General features: G+C 40.8%; 1 long non-coding RNA gene across 1 annotated transcript; it reads right to left on the reverse strand.

The window, feature by feature from the left end:
- Positions 1-6,399: 6,399 nt before the first annotated feature.
- LOC142657175 (uncharacterized) lies at positions 6,400-25,171 on the reverse strand. The gene is made up of 3 exons (XR_012849829.1): positions 25,120-25,171; positions 8,911-9,036; positions 6,400-6,468 (listed from the first exon to the last, which is right to left on the reverse strand). It is a non-coding gene; the product is annotated as an uncharacterized LOC142657175 (long non-coding RNA).
- Positions 25,172-25,553: the final 382 nt, after the last annotated feature.

Below are 25,553 nucleotides of genomic sequence, written 5' to 3' on the forward strand. Positions count from 1 at the left end.
GATAGTGTTGCACCCTCTTGAAGATATCGCCATCCTGCCTGTAGATAGCACTAATTCCCCCTGTAGATAGCTCCACCCTGCCTGTAGATAGCGCTAACACCCCCTGCAGATAGCTCCATTGGGGCTCCCTCTAGTTGCGGTATCCCCAACCACAGAATCAGCCACGCTGTGGCTGGGGATTGCGCTCCAGGAGGAGCCCTTGACGTCACTATCCATATATGGATATTGATGCCAGGGACTTCTCCAGGAGGGGAAGCCCCGACCAATGCGTCAGCAACACTCTGGCCTGGGGATTCCTCTCCAGGAGTAGCCCCTGACTACACTGTCCATATATGGATAGTGACGTGTGGGGCTTCTCAAGGAGCGGAATCCCCAGCCAGAGCATCGGCATTTCTCTAGCCTGGGATTCTGCTTCAGGAGGAGCCCTTGATGTCACTGTTCATATACGGACAGTGACGCCAGGGGCTTCTCCAGGAGTGGAGTCCCCGCCCAGAGCATCTGCAAAGCTCTGGCCGAGGATTCCGCTTCAGGAGGTGCCCCTGATTTCACTGTCCATATTTGGACAGTGATGTTAGGGGCTTTAAGATGTTGGAATCCCCGACCAGAGAGTTGTCATCGCTCAGGCCGGAGATTCCGTTCCTGGAGTAGCCAGTGACGTCACTGTACATATATGGACAGAGACGTCAAGGCCTTTCCCAAGACAGGAGTAACCGGCCAGAGAGCTTGCGCTGCTCTGGCCAGGGACTCCATAGTTGAATGCTGGAGCAGGAAGCTGACGGTACCATGCTTCAGCATTGGATTCAACTGTATCTGCCTCCTGAGGACGCAGATGCAGTTGAAACCAGGACATACCACCAGCCGCGCGGGACACAGCACGGAATCCGGGACTGTCCCGCTGAATCCGGGACGGTTGGGAGGTATGCAATATAAGTAAATAGTCAAAGAGCTTGTGACATTTCAAGATTGTTCAATGAGTCTTGCTGATTTTTTGTCAATTTTTCCATGTCGGTGAGTATAGTTTGAGACAGCCTTTTTTTCTATAGTATTATTATCTGCTTGTCTGGTAGAGGCCTCATCCTGTTTAGTTTCTGAGATGTCAATCAGGTTGTCATTACTGTTATCTGTACACATACTTTTTCTTGTTCGTCATGTCATCTTCTGTCCAGTAAGTTTCCACAGGTAAGTGCTGCTCCATGTCAATCTTGTCATAGTCCTCTTCTTCTGTTGATGGGCTGTATCGCTGTTGATCTACCGTAAGTGCACCGTGTGTTGTGCTTTTGTAGTTTTATGTAAATGCATCCTATTTCTCAATATTTTTCCATCATTTGTTTTGACCACATAAGATCGAGATGGCATTAGTCAAAAAAATGATTGTACTTTTTCGTGCCAAGTTGATCCATTCCAAATTCTGACTTCAGAGTCTCTTTGTAAACTAGTTGCAGTTGTAAACTTTATTAACATTAACAATTATCAGCACAGCATGTAGAATGTTTCCGGCTTGCAGCAGGTTGGCAACAGGTATTTGGCCACAGACTGGTAGCAGGAAGCTGGATACGGACTGGTAGCAAGTAGCTGGCTCCAGACTGGTAGTCGGTAGCTGGAGACGGAATGGTAGCAAGTAACAAGATATGGACAGGAACCTTCGCAGGAACAAATTTAAAGGGAAGGTGTCACGAAAATATTTTTTTTTATATAATATTGCTTTTAGTATGATATTAAAATAAATTTTATTTATTTGTGTTCTTGTGTTGTACTTTTTACTTTTTTCTTACTTTTACTTCTCTATGGGGGTTGCCATTTTTTTTTTCATCTCAGTATGTGTCGATTAACGACACATACAGAGATGGAATACGGCACATACATCCCCATAGAGAATGCGAACGGGGGCCATTCCATTCACTATAGCGTACGCCGTCTGTGTGGGAACGGCGCATGCGCCGCTCCCACACAGACCAAAAGGAAGGTCTTTGGCAGAGCGAAATCCGGTGCCATTTTCATGTGGATGAAACCGCGGCCTGACAGTAAGATGACGACTTCCGGTCGTGGCTTCCGGCCATATGTTCAAGGTAGCGAAGACGCAAGGTATAGGAGCGGAGGCGGCAGCGGCCGCAGGAGCAGGTAATGTTTGTGTATGTGATATGTGTATTATGTTCGTGTATGTTCGTGTTATACTGTCTGATTACCACTGTATCTAATCCTCCTACACTGTGCATTCGCTCAGAAAATGGCGGCACACAGTGTAGGAGGTTTGAGGATTCAACCCCCTCCTTCTCCTGGCACTAGCCAGAATAAGGGAGGGGGGATTGTGTGAGGACACTAGAGCGAGTGTTTCTACCCCAAATTTGCCGCATAAAGCAATGAGGTTGCTTTACCACATTGCCAATGCTGCAATTTTGGGAATTACTCCCTCTAGTGACCAGCACATGGAAATGTTATAAATTAGAATCTTATTTATAATATTTCCTGACTTATGAAGAAATTAAAAAAATTAAAACAATGTGTAATCACTTACATACTAACTGTTTAACTGAAAAAAAAAAAAATTTCTAGCGACACATTCCCTTTAAGAGCTGCATCAAAGTTCCTCATGCATCAGGTGCCACTGCCTTAAATATGACTGAGCATCAGGGATATGATGGGGATGATAATGGATGCGCACACTGGACCTTCAAGAAATGGCCAAGTGTGCACCCTATAAGACATTGCGTGCAGAGCAGCAAGCAGAGGGGAGAGATGGAGCACGACCACAGGGAGCAGACACATACTGGCTTCCGTCGCCGCCGAGGGACGTAGCATGCCGGCAGGCTTGGACCACCAAAACAACCTCACAGCCAGTGCATCGGCGGCAGGGGTGAGTAACCACCAGCAGGAGCGGCACACTAGGATTCAGAGGTTATTATAATATTCCAATGGTACTGGCATCATGGAGTAGTTATGCTGTTTTCCTTAAGGGCCTCACATTTCTAAATATGGTATTTTCCAGGTGCAAATAGATGGTATTGTTAAAAATAAACATAACACTTGGACTATTAGTGTCTCAACTACTAAAATCTATTTCTCTGGAGTTCTGAAGTTATTGATATTTGATAATCTAGAAAATCCTATGAACCTGCATATATACCGGCCCAAAGGACGCCAGGCAGAATATTTTTGTACAAAATAAGTATGAAATACATTTTTAAAATGCAGTAAAATAAAAGGGCGCTGAAATATATTCTAGTTTAGAAATGCAAGAAACAAATTCTCAAAAAAAATTACACACCTCCCCCATACTTAATTACACATTTTTTAAAAGAATTCCATTAGGGTTTAACATGCAGCTTGATAACACTAATTCTTAAATTAAGCTCAAGCACAAAAAGATTGTTTACTCAGTTTCTGAAAAGCTTAGTAGCAAGTTTATTGCCTAAATACAAGCTATTTTACACTCTTAATGCAAAAAAACAGTCACATAGTCATATACACTACCGTTCAAAACTTTGGGGTCACCCAGACAATTTTGTGTTTTCCATGAAAACTCACACTTATATTTATCAAATGAGTTGCAAAATGACTAGAAAATATAGTCAAGACATTGACAAGGTTAGAAATAATGATTTTTATTTAAAATAATAATTTTGTCCTTCAAACTTTGCTTTCGTCAAAGAATGCTCCATTTTCAGCAATTACAGCATTGCAGACCTTTGGCATTCTAGCTGTTAATTTGCTGAGGTAATCAGGAGAAATTTCACCCCATGCTTCCAGAAGCCCCTCCCACAAGTTGGATTGGCTTGATGGGCACTTCTTGCGTACCATACGGTCAAGCGGCTCTCACAACAGCTCTATGGGGTTGAGATCTGGTGACTGCGCTGGCCACTCCATTACAGATAGAATACCAGCTGCCTGCTTCTTCCCTAAATAGTTATTGTATAATTTGGAGGTGTGCTTTGGGTCATTGTCCTGTTGTAGGATGAAATTGGCTCCAATCAAGCGCTGTCCACAGGGTATAACATGGCGTTGCAAAATGGAGTGATAGCCTTCCTTATTAAAAATCCCTTTTACCTTGTACAAATCTCCCACTTTACCAGCACCAAAGCAACCCCAGACCATCACATTACCTCCACCATGCTTGACAGATGGCGTCAGGCACTCTTCCAGCATCTTTTCAGTTGTTCTGCGTCTCACAAATGTTCTTCTGTGTGATCCAAACACCTCAAACTTCGGTTCATCTGTCCATAACACTTTTTTCCAATCTTCCTCTGTCCAATGTCTGTGTGCTTTTGCCCATATTAATCTTTTCCTTTTATTAGCCAGTCTCAGATATGGCTTTTTCTTTGCCACTCTGCCTTGAAGGCCAGCATCCCGGAGTCGCCTCTTCACTGTAGACGTTGACACTGGCGTTTTGCGGGTACTATTTAATGAAGCTGCCAGTTGAGGACCTGTGAGTCGTCTATTTCTCAAACTAGAGACTCTAATGTACTTGTCTTGTTGCTCAGTTGTGCAGCGGGGCCTCCCATTTCTCTTTCTACTCTGGTTAGAGCCTGTGTGTGCTGTCCTCTGAAGGGAGTAGTACACACCGTTGTAGGAAATCTTCAGTTTCTTGGCAATTTCTTGCATGGAATAGCCTTAATTTCTAAGAGCAAGAATAGACTGTCGAGTTTTGAACGGTAGTGTATATACATCACCAGAACCAACCTCAGGCCATGTATACAGTACCAGAACCAAGCTCAGAACATATATACAGCATCAGAACAAAGCTCAGTGCATTACTACAGAACCAGAACAAAGCTCAAAACACAAATACAGCACAAGGACTAAGATTAATAGATATTTACAGTACCAGAACAAAGCTCAGTCCATAAATACAGTACCAGTACCAAGCTCAGTACATAAATACACCACCAGAACAAAGCTCAGCACATATGTATATATGTATATTTTTAGAGTTAGGCATATTGTCTTTTTTCACACAACTTATACTTTGAAATCATTCCTATGTTGATGCACCCCATGTTGGAGTTACATTGAGTTATAGTAACTGTGTATACCATCAGTGTATTTAAATATATATATATACTCAATGTATACATCTGTGATCCGTACAGGATTTATTTTTAGATTCTCTGTCTATGTCATTTAATGTATTTTATTCTTTTTTTTCAATAAAGATATTTAGTTGTTTCATACATTGATATATATGGACTCTGTTTCTCTGGTTTATCATATATATATATATATATATATATATATATATATATATATATATATATATATATAGCTAGCACCATTACTAAGATCAGTGCATATGACAGCAACAGAACCAAGCTCAGTACATAACTACAACACCAGAACCAAGCTCATAACATAAATACAGCACCAGGACTAGGCTCAGTACAGATATACATTACCAGAACCAAGCTCAGTCTATATTTACAGTATCAGAACAAAGCTCAGTCCATATATACTTTAACAGAACCAAGATCAGCACATATATACAGCACCAGAACAAAGCTCAGCACATAAATACAGCACCAGAACAAAGCTCAGAAAATATATACAGCACCAGGACTAAGCCTAGTACATATATACATTACCAGAACCAACCTCTGTCCATATATACAGAACCAGAACCAAGTTCAGAACATATATACAGCATCAGAACAAAGCTCAGTACATTACTACAGAACCAGAACCAAGCTCAAAACATAAATACAGCACCAGGACTAAGCTTAATACATATATACAGTACCAGAACAAAGCTCAGTCCATAAATACAGTACCAGTACCAAGCTCAGTGCATAAATATAGCACCGGAACAAAGCTCAGTAAATATATACAGCACCAGAAACAAGCTCAGTACATATATACAGCACCAGTATTAAGCTCAGTACATATATACAGCACCAGAACAAAGCTCCTAACATATATAAGGCACCAGAACAAAACTCAGTAAATATATAAAGCACCAGCACAAATACAGCTCAGTACAAAGATAATTTGCAAAATGAGGTTAATCAATTTTATTTCATTTTGTACCATGTGAAACTACAGCTCACAGCATGACCTCAACAATAGTAATGATATGGGAGCAGCTGTTTCACAAAAAAACAATGGTACCACTACCACCCATCATCTTGCAACGGACCATACAGTACTGATTAGTCAGAGGGAAAATAAACATTTAGATTCAGTGCTTTACAGGGGTCAACTTCTATGACTGGAGTAGTTTTCTATCCTTTTTTCCTGCTTTTGGCCCAGACCAGCATGAAGATTTCTTCCAGCTACATCTTGCCTCTGAAGAGTTTGTCTCCAGATGTCTGTTGTTTCTCACTCTTTCAGCACCTCCTATAGATAGTGCCACATTTTATATTTATATTAGATTCAACAAGTAGTAAAAGCATTACCAGTTTTTTTGCAAAGTCCTCATAGTTCGCGTTGTGCAGGAAACCACTGCTTCCTGTGGCCATTTCAGTAATATAAAAATTTCATCTGCAAACACAGAACTTACACAGTAAATATTGTTGTAATGTCACTTCACTGATCAAGACATTAATCAGAATAAAAAAATGCAATATTTCACGGAAAAATACATAAAAGTTCAAGGATGGTTTCAATGTGAAATTTACCTGACTAACTTTCATTTCACAAATTTGTAAGGTGTCGAACTAGAGTTTGATACTGTGATACTGCATACAAATGATGTTATTTTCTGTGTTTATTTCATGACTGGGACTCTCGCCGATCAGAAGAACAAAGTGACCAAGGTATATTTGGCTTATTACCTGCGCAGCTGTGCTCCCAGCCTCCCAATGTGCAGGGAACTGCGACACAGCTCTATTCAAGTGAAGTTCTTCTATTTCTATCATTGATCATTGGAGTTTTAGCTCAGGGATTGGCAATCTTGTAGATGCAGCGATCTACTGGAATAATACGTATGTAGATCTACCAAAATATATTTTATAGTTATCTAATTTTGGTTGAACAGATTCTCTTTGAATACATGAAATGTTATCATTAGTTATATAAGTTTTATATTGAATTTTATATTTATATTAGATTCAACAAGTAGTAAAAGCAAATTGATAACTTTTTTTGCAAAGTCCTCATATCTCGCGTTGTGCAGGAAACCACTGCTTCCTATGGCCATTTCAGTAATATAAAAATGGCACCTGCAAACACAGAACTTACACAGTAACTATTGTTGTAATGTCCCTTCACTAATCAAGACATTAATCAGAATACAAAATGCAATATTTCAGGGAAAAATACATAAAAGTTCAAGAATGGTTACAATGTGAAATTTACCTAACTAATTTTCCATTTCACAAATTTGTAAGGTGTCGAACTAGAGTTTGATACTGTGATATTGCATACAAATGATGTTATTTTCTGTCAACAATTGATATTCATACTTCTTGGTTGACCTTCAGTAATTAAAGCTTTCCTGGACAAAATCTTTGACATCATCATCGACTTCTTCAAGACAAGTTTTAGGTTCCAGATTCGACTATAATAGTAAGGCTAAATTCATACCACATTTGTCTATGCAGTTGCGTAGGTCTGCCTTAGACTGCTACTATAAGTTGCTTTGTATATTGTTGTATTCAAAAGAGCCAAAAGCTTTTCAATATATTTGGGGGATGCACCGTCCACGTGTATTGCGGCCACACATATACCATTTTGACTTAAATAAAAAAAACTGTATACCTTAACATTTATATTTTTTTGTCATTTATAGAGTTTAGTAGGTTAAAAAAAGTAGCCAGGAGAAAACTTTTCTAATGTATGTCAAAAGATACTAATAGTACAGTATTGTACCTTGTTAGCCATCCATAGAGACAAGAATTGTAGCTATATAATATGTTTTTTATTAACTAAATAAGTAGATTACAGATTCTATACGTTTCAAGACAGCTTAGGTCTCATCCTCGTCACACAATGCATGAAGAAGAGACCTAAAATGTCTTTAAAGCTTGCATCTGTAATCTACTCAGATTAAAATTCTAGATACAATTTTATTAATATTTGCTAAATGGGTTGTTTGTGGTATTGCAACTCAATCCCATTCACTTCAACGAAGCTGAGCTGCAATACTGGACACAACCCATGGACCGATCACATGGGTGTGAATCTGTTTTTTTAAGAAAAAAAAAAACAGCCATTTTTCTAATCCTGTACAACCACCTTTGAAAGTGACAGCCCCAAATTACAAAAAAACACAAAAACAACCAAACAACAAACCAAACATTTTAAAATAAACCCTGGGGTATTTCTACTTCTTTTTATGACATTAATAACAGGTGCCATAGGGCCAAGTATCTGAGGGGGTCCATCTCCTCTGTTACAGGAGGATCAAATCACCAAGACATGGCATAAATTATCCCAGAAAAACTTTATATGCACATTAAAACATTCAGGCTAATCATATGCTTTCTACTTTCTGCACTTATATGTTGCTGGTAATCACTGTGGCCCATGAACAAAGGATACAATTTTTTAAAGCACTTCTCTTAGAGGGGCATTGTGTACTGTAAGGCTTTTTACCCATGGCAGAGATATGTGTGGCAGGCAATACAGTGGCACATGAAGACCCATGTGGCTCGGTATTATGTAGTCATAGTAACTATCTGTGCTCCCATATGGTGCTCCATTGGGTGCCGTATGTTGATGATATTCTTTTTTTAGCATGGGAGACTATGTGCGACTTAAGCCACTGTATGGCATGTGTCAGAGGTATACATTAAATTAGGTATTTTACCATAAAGCCCTAAAAAAAAATTGAGGGAATGATCCCCTGCTCAAGGACTTTGTTAAGAAAGTGTACAAATCAGCAGAAAAGAAACCACGTGGGTTGTGGATAGCCTGATATAAGTGTGACCATCTCGTAATTGTTGAAAAGTCATCTCTATCATATTTATTGGTAGGCCATACCACAATATTCACTCCTTTGTCCACTGCCTTGTAACCCACATCATCCTATGATTGCAGTTCCGGTAGCGCCGTGCGTTGACTAGTTGTCAAATTGTCATTGGTAATTTTCTTCTGTGTACATGTTGCCTAATAGAGAGAAATGTGTCAATCAACGACTGGAGAACTAGGGAAACGTGCATGTCATTAGACACAAGTGCTGCAGCACAAATATAACATGTAAACTGTCATAAACTACTGAACATTATTAAGTGGCAGACTACTAAAATCACTGTGTCTGTCACTACTTTATGCTGCTCTCTTGCAGGGCAGTATAAAAACTTGAGAGATCCTTTTAATAAAATAGATTTAATCAACATTGAATGAGGCCAAATATGGATCAATAAGAAATCACTATCTTAACTTTAATTATATTTTTAAAATGGTTTTCCTATCATAGAAAGTGATGAAATCAATCAGTCGGATTCCCTCTGAACAGAAGTGTGGATTTCTAAAGTTAATCTGGTTTTCCCTTCATCCTAGCAGCAGCACAATAATGGGGTCTTTCTGTCCCTGTGTGCTAGTAGGACAGATGGAACTTTTGATTAATCAAATTAAACACAAATTAACTAGAGCCCCCTGACCCTAATAAAAGGACATCTAGGCCCTACCACGTTTGTTTATTATAAGTATTAATCAGGGCGGGAAGCTTGTGCTGCTGTTAGTACTAAGAGAAAACAGATTAACGATAGAAATCTACAATTCCCTTACAGCATGTCCTACCAGAAGAAAAATAATGGGGATTCAGCATGAAGTAACAGCATAGGGAGGGCCCTCTTGTCTGGTGGAACTCAAAATTTACCACTTAAGAGCCGTCTTCTCCGAGAATCAAAAATTCAGCCTATAATGGTTGATAAGTACTAATTGCAAGCTCCAAGCTACACAGCAAATCTAATCCAACGGGATCAGACTTTATTCAACCCAAGAGGTGAACAGTGCTCTAGTAGAGTGGGCTCTAGAAATATGAGATGGATCAGAGTTCTAACAATGTCAGCCAGTCTAATGGTCTCATCACTCCATCTATCCAGGGTAGGTTTTGGTTAATTTTAAGCCTTTGTTTCTCTGAGTGAACAATTAAGAAATTTTAACTTTCCTGATTTCTTACTCCAAGCTTAAAAGATCTCAAGACAACAGGAGAGATCTAGCAATGGAGATTACATTTCTCATGAGAAGAAAGTTTATGACACAACACAGGAAGGGAGATGACCTGATTACGAGCTGCAAATGGGGGTACTCTGGGAGTGAAGTTTGGCAGTAGGCTTAACAATACCATGTCATGAAGGAATTTGATGTACGGATCCACTGATGACATCGATTGAAGCTCACCTATTCTCTTGATAGATGACATGGACAGGGCGGACATACCACATGTGCAAACCATGCAGCTGCACAAGGGCCCAGTTCATTGCGTGTAAGGGACTGAGACAGTGGCTCACAGTTATTGGTGCATTGCTGGAGAGACACAACGTGGTGTGCCATGATAAACTATTGGAGAGCATGAGGGCCCATATTCCCCTCTTGCACAGGGGCCCTCCACCGCATATGTCCACCCCTGGTTATGACTAGGAGGAAATAACTTTTTAGGATAGGTAATTATGTGGGTGGTAGATGAGCATAAACCTCTTAGGACTAAAGCAAAGTCCCATTTTGCCACAGGTCTGAGGATGGTAGGTCTCATTCTAGCAGATCGTTTCAGGAACCTATTCACCAAGTATCTTACCAAAAAAGGTGGACTTGGACTAAATTTGGACCTTTAAGGTCGATGGAAGTCTAGGATGTTGTTAATCTGCGTGTTGGTACTATCCACTCCTTGAGTGGAATACCAAGCTGAAAAGATCCATTCGACCATGGGCTGGTTAACCTTCAGGCTGTCAGATTGAATCTCTTCAGGATCTGAGTTAAGTGCTCTGAAACACCATGTTCTGCACTGGGGGAAGTCTCCAGTAACACTCTCAACTTATCTGAATCAGTTGGGAGTAGGAAAAAACCATTACCGCCATGGCTTTTACCATGGCCTTGTCTTGCCTGATTTCATCAGTACCCTGGATATCAAGGAAAGCGGAGGGAAAATGTGGGGCAGCCTGAACCTCCTAGGGATTGACAGGGCATCCACTGCCAAGGAATTGTCCCCTGATTTAGGGAGATAAATGTTTCTACCTTGGTGCTGAACCTGTTCGCCATGAGATCGTTCCCTGGCACTCCCCACATCCTGGTGATCTGCTTGAATATCTCTAGAATCAGAAATAATTCTCCCTGGACTGCTATACCTTTACTCAGTTGGTCGGCAATAATGTTGAAGTAGCCTTAAATATATACAGCAAACAGATGGGTAAGTTCAACTCCATATAAAGAGCTTTCCCACTTCCATGAGAAGGGTTCTGATCGGATGCCACCCTGCCTAAAGTTTTGTTGCCTAACCTTACACGGACTGCTTTCCCCTGGATTTGCAGATCCAAGTAAGAGAGCATATGATATGGCTTTGAGGATGAAGAACATATACCTCGAGAAAGAGGGGATTCCTTGAACCCTGGACTGTATACTCCTCCAGGTGTGCTCCCAACCTAGTTGAGATGCATCTGCAATTAACAAGACCCAGAGATGCTGGATCAATGACCCTCATGTCTCTTAGATATTTCCACATCTGACGGATTCATGAGTTTAAAATGGCAGGTTGCACCTACTATTCAACCACTCAGGGTTGTCTTACCTTAGGTTCTGGATCTCTCTCTGGATGGGTCGTAAGTGCCATAAGGCCCAGAGAACTGCCTCTGCAGCTGCTGACATGAAACTTAAGACCCTCTGCCGCCAAGATTCTTTCCCGCCAAGCAGGAGGAAAGGGGAGAATAGATCCTGGGAGTTTATGACAATTCCTAAGAGCATCTTTGTTTTTGATGGAACAATGTCTGACACTTCCCAATTTATTATCCAACACCGTTGAAGTAACTGTACAGTAATTTGAACATGGAGCAACAGATGAATCGTTCAGGCAAAGAACCATAGATATCCCCTGGGTTCTTACAAGCATCAGTAGCGTACATCACCTTAAATAAGGTGTAAGGAGCCGAAGAGATCCTGAACAGAAGAGTTGTTAATTACAGGATGCTTGACACTGCATCTTATCTACAAAGCCATTCTTAGCAGGAAAAGTGGAATGTGAAGGTATGTATCCTTCAAGACCAGAGAGGCCATGAAATCTCCTTTTCATGAATCTGATTGTCTCCTATCTGAATTTCTTCTAAAGAATTGCAGGTCGATACGTTCCCCTCATTTGCCTGAAGGCATAGGAGCTAGAATTTCAGAAGAATAAACTCCAGTTCCTCTTAAAGGAGTAGCGATCTCTTCTTGTATCTTCCTTATGAGGATTTGTAAGAAGGAGACTTCAGGATGACCTGATGTAAGGAAGGAGTACGGGAAGTCTTCCCAGAGGAAGCAAATGAAATGTATTGAATATTATGGACTACATGATCCTCAACCCCAGGAAAAGGTTATACTTTGCCAGCTTCAAAGGAAAGTTGGAGACGCCACCAACAGGAAAGGATTTAGCATCAGAGTTTGGGCTTTCTGGTGTCAGAAATTAAATATGAATCACCCCCTCCAGGGGAGACTGCAACCTTAAAGGGGTCGTCCACTACCAGATATTATCAGGGTGGTGCGGGTCACCTGGACGTCACACCTATCAGCTGCTCCGTTTGCCTGCGGGCACCGGATGTCATTGCACAGTACAGTATGCAATGTATGGAGCCGGAATCAGTTGGCTTCGTACATTGCATAGCGGCTGGGCTGTCAAACTGCATCTCTGCTCCTATTCTCATGAATAGGAGCAGAGCTGCAGAACTGCAGCTCGGCTGCTATTCCATGACCGGAGCCATCTGCTTCCGGCATGGACGTGCAGTTCCTGCAGGCAACCGGAGCGGCTGATCGGCGCGGGATCCGGGTGTCGGACCCCCACAGATCATATATAAGTCATCAGTTGTCCGGTACCCCTTTAACGCAGAGCCTTAGATTGCTCGGCCATCCTGATTAACTTTGTTAGGGCTATGGAGCCTCTTAATCCTCCTCTCTGGAACCTTTGTCTGCCTATTGACTTCTGAGGCATCTGAGGAGGTTTTTCCACCTTTGAAGGATCTATGTCTATCTTAAAGGACTGCAGAAATTGTGACCCCTTCTTGTCAGGGAAGTTCTTCCTGATCTTAATCAGCTCGTAGCCAAAGACCCTACTTGACTCATACGTTAACCCACAGAAGTTGTACTTGGAAGCATTAACTGTGACCCAGAGTTTAAGGGTCCTCTTACATGGGCCGACGTTGGGCAGTGCAAAGAGCGCTGATCAATGAGACAGCTCGTTGATCGGCGTGCGTTTGCTTCTTTCACAAGCTATGTATGGGGAAGAGTGCTCATTACTACGATCGCTCATCCCCAAACATTTCTGTCAAGTCGGCAGTATGTCTCCGTGTTTACACAGGGAGATGTGCTGCCGACAACGTTAATATTTTACGCTGCATAAACGATACAATCAGGTGATAAACTATTGTTTGCTCATTCATCTGCTGATCATTGCCCTGTTTATACAGGGCAATGATCGGGAATGAGCGTTCTGTGAACGCTTGTTTCCCCGATAACTGTCCCTTGTAAAAGGGCCTTAAGGCAGAAGGAATGTCTACTAGCGGTAGATAGGGCCATAGTCTTGTCTGACAACTTTACCTGTTGGGAGCTACTATCACCCAGATAGTCAGGGACCCAACTGCTGATATCATATTGTGTAACTCTGACATCTGTATCTAATAGATCCCTTTTTATAAACCTTGGAGATTTTCAGAAGTTAATGGTACAAGGGGTTTCCAGTCAGTCTTCCACTCTGATACTTGCCAGGCCTAAAGCTGTATAATGTCTGCAATCAGGCACATTTAGCTTAGCTAATAAGAGATTCCGTGGCCAGGCCATAGGATAAGGCAACGTTCTCTAGACCAAGTGGACGTTGTACAGAGGAGTGTATGACGCTGACCAATCAGCGTCATGCAATTCTCCCCATTCATTTAGTCAGCTCATAGTGACACTGTGTTGTTCACTATGTGCTGTCTTATACTGACATATTAACGTTACTGAAGTGTTTAGACAGTGATTGGACATTCCTTCCAGCCAAGACGGGATGTCTATTCACAATCCCTGCACTTCATTAACGTTTCTGTGGTACTTACAGCACAGCAAGCGTAATCTCGCGACATCTCGCTGTAAATGACAGGTTACAGCAAGATTACGCTTTGCTCTGCTGTAAGTACCAAACAAACATTAACGAAGTCCTGGCTGGAAGGATTGTCTATTCACGGTCTAAACACTTCAGTAACGTTAATGTGTCAGTATAAGACAGCACATAGTGAACAATGCAGTGTCACTATGCGCTGACTAAATGAATGGAGAGAAGTGCATGACGCTGATTGGTCAGCGTCATACACTCCTCTGTACAACGCCCACTTGGTCTAAAGTAAAAACACGCCCACTTGGGCATTAAGAAACTAATTAGCATAAAGCTAAAATAGCTCCTAACGTGGTAAAAATAGATTGTTTTTCAAAATAAAAAGCACTGCTGTTACCTACATTACAGCGCCCATCTCCTTATGTAGGTGATAGGGCACTTATAATGTGGTGACAGAGTCTCTTTAAGTGTACCTCATCCATAGGAAACATGGACCTTACTTAGGATGTTTCCACTTCTGCCTTTATAGTTTTTTCAAAGCTTCAACTACTTTGAAGGCCCTACAGGTGGAGACTTGACCTTTACCCAGTTCAACATCCTGGTCCCTTGACAGCATGGACTTCAACAATCTCTGTGTTCTCTCCATGGTAAATAATATTCTCCAGCCTTTTCCTCACCTTCCTCAGATAATTCTCCATCAGAATGATATATTGACTGACATATATGATGTATTTCTGGCATTATGCCAGAAATACGATTCGTCACCAGTGAGCCTTCTGAGCCCTCTGATTAGCTGCAGCGGTTACATGCTACGTGCATGTAAACAACCACGGTAGTGCTGGTTGCCGGGGGGCAAGGATAGGTGAGTATTGCTTTTCTGGTTATTTATTTCATTTCCAGCCCCTAATAAAAAAAAATTCACATCCTGAATAACCTATTTAATTTGATTAATTAAAAATTCCATCTGTCCTACTAGTGCACGGGGCAGAAATATCCCGTTATTGTGCTGCTAGTAGAATGTAAGGGAAAGTGATGTCATATCCTAGTAAAATGCCACTACTTTCTCTGATGGGAAAATACATTTGATTTAGTCACAGAGAAAAATCCATTATTCAATGCGTTTGTCTTTATATTTACAGACTAAACATCCTTTTGGAGAGTATGGTTACTGAATGTTCTTTTTCTGTCCAGGCAATGTGAAGAGAACTGACTATTAAGATCATGCGGTATTTGGGAATTCCCAAGCTACAATATATTTACTGAGGCAAAAACTCTAAGCACCGATGGTGAGCTCACTTGCACTTTTGCTTATTGTAAGAGTAAGGTTTCCAGCTGATTACAATTGTTCTGAAATTCTGGTGGAAATTACTCTGTGTCTGATATTTAGAATTGCTTGCTGTAAATTGTGTTGTTTTAAAATAATTTTCTAATGTTTTCACAAACACCGATCAGTCATAACATAAAAACCACTGACAGGTGAAGTAAATAACAATAATTATGGCGCCTGTCAAGGGTTGGGTTATTTTAAGCAGGAATAAAATATTGAAGTTGATGTGTTGGATGCAGGAAGAATGGGCAAGCATAAAAATCTGAGCAATTTTGCCAAGGGCCAAATTGGGATAGCTAGATGAGTGGGTCAGAGCATCTCCAAAACGGCAAGTCATGTGAGGTGTTCCTGTTATGCCGTGGTTAGTTCTGGCCAAAAGTGATCCAAGGAAGGAAAAACTGTAAACTGGTGACAGGGTCCTGGTCGTCCAAGGCTCATTGATGCGCATAGGGACCGAAGGCTTGCCCATCTGGTCCTAACCCACAGAAGAGCTTCTGCAGCACAACTTGTTGAAAAGTAAACTCAGTCTATGATAGAAAGGTGTCAGAACATACAGTGAATCACAGCTTGCTGCGTTTGGCGCTGCATAGCCGCAGACCGGTCAGAGTGCCCACACTGACCCCTGTCCAATGCCAAAAGCAGCTAAAATGGGCACATGAGCATCAGAACCAGAATATGAAAGAAGGTGGCCTTGTCTGATGAATCACGTTTTCTTTTATATCATGTTGTCGGCCGGGTGCGTTTGCATTGCTTATCTAGGGAAGAGACTGCATCAGGATGCACTTTAGGAAGAAGGCAAGTTGACAGAGGCAGTGTGATGCTCTGGGCAATATTTGAATGGGAAACCTTGGGTTCTGGGATTCATGTGGATATTACTTTGACATGTACCACCTACCTAAACATTGTTGCAGACCAAGTACACCCCTTCATAGCAACAATATTTCCAAATGACCTGGAGGTAGCCAAATGTTTTAGAATGATAATTCATAACTTTATTAACAAATCATAAAACATAGTTTAAAAGATATATTTCAGTCTATAATGCAAAAAAATCTAAAATAAATTGTCTATTGTAAAAAATAAAAAAATAAATCCTAGCAATGCTCCTAACAATGGAAGCAATCTATACTGCTACTTGGTAAAAACCAAGAGGTATGTATCCAAATGGAATTGGTATTTACATGAGCCGCTAATGACCGAGCAATTTTTTAAGTTTTTCCATCGTCGCATTCAAGGATCTATAACTTTTTTATTTTTGCGTCGACATAGCTGTGTAAGGACTTTTTTTTTGCGGGATAAGTTGTATTTATAATAGCACCATTTTGGGGTACTTATAATTTATTGATTAACTTTTTAATAACTTTTTTAGTGGGGTACTGGAAAAAAAACAGAAATTTCGCCTTATTTTTTTGAGTCTTAATTTTACGCCGTTTACCGTGTGGTATAAATAACATAATAACTTTATTCAGCGGGTTGTTATGATCGCAGCGATACCAAATTTATATGGATTTTTTTATGTTTTCCTACTTTTACACAGTAAAAACACTTTTTTTTAAAAATTATTTTTCTTTTGTGTCTATTAAAAAATAAATAAATAAACTTTAATAAAGGTCTATTAGAAAAGTGCTTAAAATCACAAAACACATTGATTAAACAAAAAAACAAAACATTTAAAGTTTTCCATATCCTTTAAGGAAGGAGGTAATGTTGGATTTCAGGAACCAATTTTTCTGTCGTCACCCTTTGTCATTCCAGAGCTCATCACTTTTTATTTTTATTACATTTCAAATTTCATCTACAAAGCTTACTTTTACAAGGGGACTATTCAACATATTATAGCTTGTTTTTTCCCCCCAGATAAGTTACATGTGGTTTAACTATTCAAAACAAACAAGGATCCTTCCGATGGCCTATGTTCAGCAATAATAATGGGGCCAAAGCACAATAGGACACATACTATTTAGCACCAAACAACCTTAGTTGGAGATTAGAAATATATTGGATAAGTTACTTATAGCAATAAGGCCCCATTCCTATAACAACGCCATGTACACAGACCTGTACAGCACAGCACGGAGGGTTCCGGTTGTCTGTGGCATGGTGCCACTGTGAGGCAAGTACGTCTAAAACAGAATGCGCTAATAATGCTAAGATTGTTTTTTCTCATGGATTGGCGCCATATTCTGGATACATGTAACACAAATCCCAAATACAGCCGCGTTCCTTGCTTATTCATAGTTTGAGATTTTTCGCAAATAACCTGCTAGTCTTTTTTTAGTAATATGGTCTATGTTTTCAATGGTAACAAAAAGATGTTTGGTACTATAAACAATGGTCAGAGACCAATATGTTAAAAAAAGACGCTACAACTCAGTTTGCATATCGGTGATGGATATATAAATTACCTGATATTATCCACTGTATTCTAGATGGATGGCATTTGGTCAGAAAACGCGCAATTAGTAAAAGTTGGATGGAATACCTCATTAAATATATGATTTTAATATTCCCTAAGCATTACATCAAATAGACCTCATGCATGCCCTGTGGGTAATGCTCCACGATGCATCAAAAAACCGAGCCGCCACGCTGTTTGGCACGATTATATGTTGAGGCATCTTTTTTACATAAATGGGCAATAAAGTAAAAAAATATAGAAAAGCAAATTTCATACAACACTTTCAGAATTTCCCTGATGTCCCTGCTCAAAAGTTGGCATGTATGCTATAAGGTAAGTATAGATTTGATCATACCATATCACACCGATTATTGTCATGTATTGAACTATAATACACATCAACGGCAATTTCCCTCTGACATGTCTGTAGAAAATATTTGTTTAATCATAACATTCTCATGTCAGATCTGACGGTGGTATTACATAATCACTGCTCATCTCTTCTTGTAGAAGCAGTCTGTCACAAATGTCTCATGGAAGTTCCTTCTTCTGTGTAAATCACTGATTTAATGGCAGGTGGTGCTCCCTCTCTTTTTATAAAAGGGGTTCCTCAGCAGCTGCAGTGTGTATTATCGAGTACGGTAGCCCAGTTGCTGCAGAATAATACATTCAATGCTGCATATCTTCTTTTTGGAAAGGATGGGGGCATTTCATATCAATCAATCAATCAATCAATCAATCAATCAATCAATCAATCAATCAATCAATCAGTTTTGGACAGGAAGCTCCTGCTTTTTCTTCATAAAGAGGTGAGGTACCCCCTACTATGAATTCTAGAGAATTTTAGAAGTCATCTAAGTGTCCCATGACATATATGCTATTATAAGGTCACGGAACTCCTTGATAAATTCTAATAACTTACATTAGGGGATACATTATTCCATGTATATTTCTACTTTCTAATATAATAGTCAGTGCCCATGAACAGTGACTTATTATAATCTTCATTAATTTCCTATAAACAGAATTTCATTCCTCCCGACGGAGTCAAGAAAGTCCAATTTCTAAGGAATTTTAGTCCTTTGGAGATTAATAGGGGAAGTCTGAGAATAGTGAAAGTCTGCCAAGAAAAACAAGGGCTAGAAGTTGAACTTGGGCTGTTAATTTTCTGAACAATAGAACGCAGGAGAAACGTAGCAGTTTCTAAGAAGTTAGATATTAATATGTTTAGAACCTGGTCTATTTCCATCATCTAATTTATAAACATATTCTGTCAGAAGACATCAGAGCCTCCCTCATAATTTATTTCCTGGTAAAATGTATATTGCCTACACATATTTACTGTATAAATGAAAATGTTAACATCTTTATAAATATTCAGTGTTTCGTTCATGAAATCGCCACGTGAATGAGCATAGGGCTCATTCACTTCAGCACAAACACAATTTGATTTTACGTGAACATTTTGAGTAACGTTTCAAATACTTTGTTTTGATTTATTTCATGTCCTTTCTTATTTTTATATAGTTATGTGAAAAAGTAAGGTCACCCCATGTGAAGTTTATATTTTCAACATATATGCGCAGTATATAAAGATGAACATGATGTAATTGATCAAAAACAATAACAAATCGATGTTACAATAATTTATTACACAAAAAAATTAACAAATATGTCCATGTGCGCATTGAAATCATGTGCTTCATCTGTACAAGCTGCACGGCTGAAATCCGCATGGCAAAACTGCAGCAATTTGTTGTAAAATCACGCGCTGTTCTCTGAAAGGGCCTAATAGGTTTTCATCCATGGCAGACATGGGGCCTTTGTTAGGCTGCCATTGCCCACGCAACCGATCTTTACCCTGCGATCACACCAATGGGCTGACAGAAGGAGTCCCTTCCCTCTGTCGAGCTCCTTAGATGCCCTCACACTTCTCAATGGAAAAATAAAAAAGTTCTGGCTCTTAAAAGGCAGGAATGAAAAAACAAAAATGAAAACATGAATACTGGTTGCTGCGCCAAGAAGTTAATACACTGGGTAGCTAATTCACAAATGGTTTGCTTTATTGTTATACAGAAGTGAAACTTCAGTAGTTAAAACTAAATAGGATTCATCGTATGAAAAGGTGACAAACGTGGCAAAATTACAAACGCAAACTTTAACATTTTCAGCCTATGGAATAGATACTTAAATTGAACCTACAATTTTGGATGTCATCTATTGTACATGAAAATGTATTTTATTTCTGTCTATCGTATTCACCTCACTGATTTCAAATCACTTTTAAATTATGAATATATTTATTTATATACCATAAATTTTTTCTATATTGCCACACCATTTTTGGGCTAGAAAGTGAATACCATCATAAGGGTACATGCACACAGTGCAGATTTAGTCTGTATTTTACATCCGTTTTTTAGGCTGAAACTAGGAGTAGAACCTAAAGAGAGAAAAAGTATAATGAAATGATTTCCACTTCTCTTTTTTTGTATCCATTCCTGATGTACTGTGTACATGATGCATAAGTTTAACAATTACTATTAGGTCCACTTGGCATGAGGAACTATTTTCAGAGTAGAGGCTTTTGGCTGATCGCTCTCCTCCAGAAGGCTAGTAGCACAGGTCAATAGTGTTAGGCCAGATCCAGGCACTGGTATCACTGGTAACGCGAACTGCAGCAGGAAACATAATAGTTATATCAGGTTTATTGTATCATCCTTTAAAGCTCCACAGATGTGGGGGCCACGTTAATGTACTGATTTAAACATAAGATGATAGAAACATTTCCCGAATTTTTAGGTCTTTGCATCTATCTTATGAGAAATATCTTCATGACAAATAGTCACTGTTAGGCTGGGTTCACACGTGGCGGAATTTCACTTAAATTCCGCTGCGGACACTCCGCAGCGTTAATCCGCAGCGGAGCCGTTTCTCCATTGACGTCCACTTTAATTTAGCAGTGTTCGTTTAGACGATGCGTAAAATTCCGCTGCGGAGCATAGGCTGCGGAGCGGAATTTGGTGTCCGCAGCATGCTCTGTCTGTTGTGGAGCAGTGGCGGACTGGTTGCGGACTCATGGCGGAATTTCTCCATTGACTTCAATGGAGATTCTAATTTCCGCAATGAAGTCCGCAGCTGTCATGCACATGTTATGTGTGCTGCGGATGCGTTTTGCTTTTTTAACTTGACATTTCTTCATTCTGGCTGGACCTATGTATTTCTAGGTCTACAGCCAGACTGAGGAAGTCAATGGGGCTCCCGTAATGACGGGAGCGTTGCTAGGAGACGTCAGTAAATAGTCACTGTCCAGGGTGCTGAAAGAGTTTTGCGATCGGCAGTAACTGTTTCTGCACCCGGGACAGTGACTACCGATCCCAATATACAGCTACCTGTAAAAAAAATTGAAGTTCATACTTACCAAGAACTCCCTGCTTCTGTCTCCAGTCCAGTGCAGCCAATCACAGGCCAATAACAGGCTGCAGCGGTCACATGGACTGCCGCGTCATCCAGGGAGGTCGGGCTGGATGCCGAAGGAGGGACGCGTCACCAAGACAACGGCCGGTAAGTATGAATTTCTTTGACTTTCACAAGGGAAAGTGCTGTCCCTTCTCTCTATCCTGCACTGATAGGGAGAAGGGAAGTACTTTTACCGCAGTCCGCAGCAGCTAGTCCGCATCAATTTACTGCACATTTTGTGCAGATCCGCAGCAGAATCTGCAATGCAGATTCTGTGCGGCATTGATGCGGACAGTTGCGGAGGAAATCCGCCACGTGGGGGCATGCCCTTAGACTCTGTTCACATCTGCGTTGGGGTCATGTTCTGACGTTCCATCTGAGCTTTCAGTCAGAATGGGACCCTGAGCAGACACAAACTGACACCAACGGAATCCAGAGGTTTCCGTTTCCATCACCATTGAATTCAATCGTGGCAGATACGTTGCCCGTGGTTTCCATTTGTCTCTGTTGTGCACCGGACCCGTCGTTTTGCCGGAAGCAATAGCGTAATCGTCTAATACTGATAAACAGTACATTATTACATTGTGTTGCATTGGGCAGGAAATAGTATCTCATAAGTCTTTATTTCTATTCGTTCCAATTAAAAAAATGGACTTGGTTTATAAGATATAAAATGGAGAATGTTTTAACCACAATATTTAAAGGAGTATTCTACCCATTAACTGTTATGGCTCATTCATAGGGTCACATATAGACTTATATAGAGAGATGGGAAACACACTCTTTTAGCTGTTTTCATGATTCATTCTATACTCCCATGCAGACATTTATGGCATATCCTATTTCATCGACATCGCCTTTTTTTATTTAGTTTTTTTCAATTGCCATTGCTTATAGAATTGAATTAGATGGCAAAGGGAGTTTTCTTTACTAAATCATAATGGTCATGGAGTTGAAGACAGATCATATCAGTGCTGTTAACTTGTTTTCCTTAATTACTCAAAAGATATACATTATATTTCCTCCCAACTTTTCCAAATGACTAATGCATTGTGTATCGGAGGCAGGTATTACCGTACGAATGCAGCATCTGACAGCTGAGGACATGGCATGATTTCTTTACAGATTTCTTGTGAAAATGTGACTAAACAATAGGATTATAAAAGGTCAACTACAATGTCAAGTTGTCTTTTTGAAACACAATTAACCCTTTCATGACCAAGGGTCGTTGATGCCCCTGTGTCCAAGTCAAATTTTCCATTTTTGATATGAACTTCTTTAAATGATAACATCTTTGGAACCGCTTTAAATATCACAACTATTTTTACTTAGTTTTTTTTTTTTACAAGACTTATGAGGCTTTCATTTTCTAGATTAGTTTAAATAATTCAGTGTTTTTCATTTTTAATATGAGCAGACAAATCACTAAAGATTAAAAAAAAGAAACATTTTTTTTGTAATTTTTTTCTATCTGTCTATCTATCTATCTATCTATCTATCTATCTATCTATCTATCTATCTATCTATCTATCTATCTATCTATCTACATACACTGTAGAGCTCTGTAACAATTAGTCCTCTTCTCTCTCCGTCACCCTGGATCGCTGTGAGGGGAGAGTGAAGACACACAGCCCCCTGCAGATAGCGCCACAAACAGCCCCCTGTAGATAGCGCCACACAACCCCCTTGCAGATACCGCCACACACAGCCTTCCCTGTAGATAGCGCCACACACAGCCCCCATACAGATAGGGCCACACACACAGCCCACCTGCAGATAGCGCCACACACACACAGCCCCCTGCAGATAGCACCACACACAGCCTCCTGCAGATAGCGCCACAGTCCTCTCCATTTGCATATAGTGCCACACAACCCCCTCAGTGGATAGTGTCACACAGCCCCCTTAGTAGATAGTGCCACACAGCCCCCTCTTGTAGATAGTTCCACACAGCCCCCCTTAGTAGATAGCGCCACACAGCCTTCCCCCCCTTGTAAATAGTGTCACACAGCCCCCCTAGTATATAGTGCCACAAAGCCCCCTTAGTAGATAGTGCCACACAGCCCCCTTCTTGTAGATAGTGCCGCACATCCCCCCTTAGTAGATAGCACCACACACAGACCCCTGTAGATAGCGCCACGCAGCCTTCCCCCCTTGTAAATAGTGCCGCACAGCCCCCTAGTAGATAGTGCCACACAGCCCCCCCTTGTATATAGTGCCACACAGCCCCCACCCTTGTATATAGTGCTACATAGTGCTCTCCAACCTCCCCTTGTATAAAAGTTTAAAATACTACACAGCCCCGCAAAAAAAAATAATATATATATTGTACTTACCTTGCCCCGTACCCGCGATGAATGGAGAGCTGCACATCCTCCGGGTGGGACGCATCCGCAGAACAGCGTGATGCAGTGACGTCATCACGCCGGCCTGCGCAGTGAGTCTTCCCAGCACCTTATAGACTGCAGGCCTAACGTGGCCTGCAGCATATAGTATTCATTTGTACAAGTGAATGTGGCTGTCGCTGGCACCAGGGCCCCCACCGATGCTAGCAATGACACCGGGCATGAGGGGGCCGGTGCGGTTATGTGCAGTGCGCCCTAATGATGATCCGCCACTGGCTGCCGACATGATAATAATGTATGGGTATGAAAGATCGGAGTAACGACATCTCACCCCGATCCATAGCTCCTTGTGACAGGAACAAACGAGCGCCCATTAACGATGACTCGTTGATCGGCGTTTGCTGCACTCGCTGCAGCGGACAAAATCGTGTAATAGGGCCTTAACGTTCATTTAATTAAAATGTTGACATTTCATAGGGAAATATCAAAACCTATCTATGGAGTGCAACGTCTATACCCTAGAACAAACGCCTAAATCTACCAGCGAAAGCAGGGTGAAAAAATTTACATGCACCTCCAAAATAGTATCAAATCAGTAACAACATTTTTATTGACACCAAAAAGGAGAGGAGAAACAAGTTAAAAACATTGTATACAAAAATTCAAACAGTGATCCATAATAAGATACACAGTGAAATGTGCACAAGACCCAAACAAGATCAGACCTGCCGGACACATAAATACATGCGGTAATTCCTAACATTGGATAAGATCATGAATCAATGTGACATACAATGCAAAAAGGCACATACCTAAAACATCATAAGAATAAGACAATAGATAGAAGCCAGGCAGAGCGGCGCACACTTAAAAACAAAGACTAGCCCTACACGGGAGAAACTTAGCTTCCTCAGGGTTATCAATCAAAATTGTATTACTGTTTTGATACATAGTGCATGTAAAAAATGTTGCCCTACTTTCTCTGGTAGTTTTATGTCATAGTGACATGTCAAAAGTTTAGATCGGTTCTGAGACTCCCGTTCACTATAATGAAGAGGCAGAACCTCTCAGCCATGCGCTGTGGCCCTTTGACTCCATTGGAATTACTTAGACTCAGCTCAACTCTTCTTGGAGATGCAGGGTTAACTGAAGACTGGCTCATAGAAGTCTATGAGCCCGTCTACAGCTAATTCTGTCTTTCTCAAGAAGAGCCGATGTGAGCCGAAGTTATCCCATTACAGCTGAAGGGGCACTGCGCGCAGTGCCATATCCCACATTTAAGTTTAGGGCAGTGGCAGAGACTTGCCAATGTTTCCTCTACACTTCTTTGGCTATCTATACATACTATAGACCAGCTGTTAAATAGTATAGTTACAACCTTTAAATATACTTCTAAATGCAACTTGAATATAGCTAAATACATGGGTATAAAATATCAACATAATTTCCTTACCAATCCCCTGCCATTCCCATGCCAACGCTTCCCTGGTCCCCCACAGTCTCTGTTCTTTCAGCTTCAGCAATGACGTGTCGACACGACATGTGACTGCTGTAGCCAATCACTGGCCGCAGCAATGATCTCAGTGGTGTCGACACATCACCACTACAGCTAGTGATTGGCTGCAGTGGTTACAGTTGATGTTGACACATCATCACTGAAGCTGGAAAAACAGTCCGGCTCTGGTGCCTTAGGCCCTGTTCACACTGAGTTTTTTTTTGCTGCGGAAACCATGGCAAAAAACAGGCGTAATTGCCTCTCATTGATTTTAATGGGAGGTGGAGGCGTTTTTTTCCTGCGAGTGGAAAAAAACGCTCGCGGGACAAAGAAGCGGCATGCCCTATCATGAGGCGTTTTCCACCTCAAAAAACCCCATTGAAATCAATGGG

Source organism: Rhinoderma darwinii, chromosome 7 (genome assembly GCF_050947455.1).
Source record: "Rhinoderma darwinii isolate aRhiDar2 chromosome 7, aRhiDar2.hap1, whole genome shotgun sequence".
Lineage (NCBI taxonomy): Eukaryota > Metazoa > Chordata > Amphibia > Anura > Rhinodermatidae > Rhinoderma > Rhinoderma darwinii.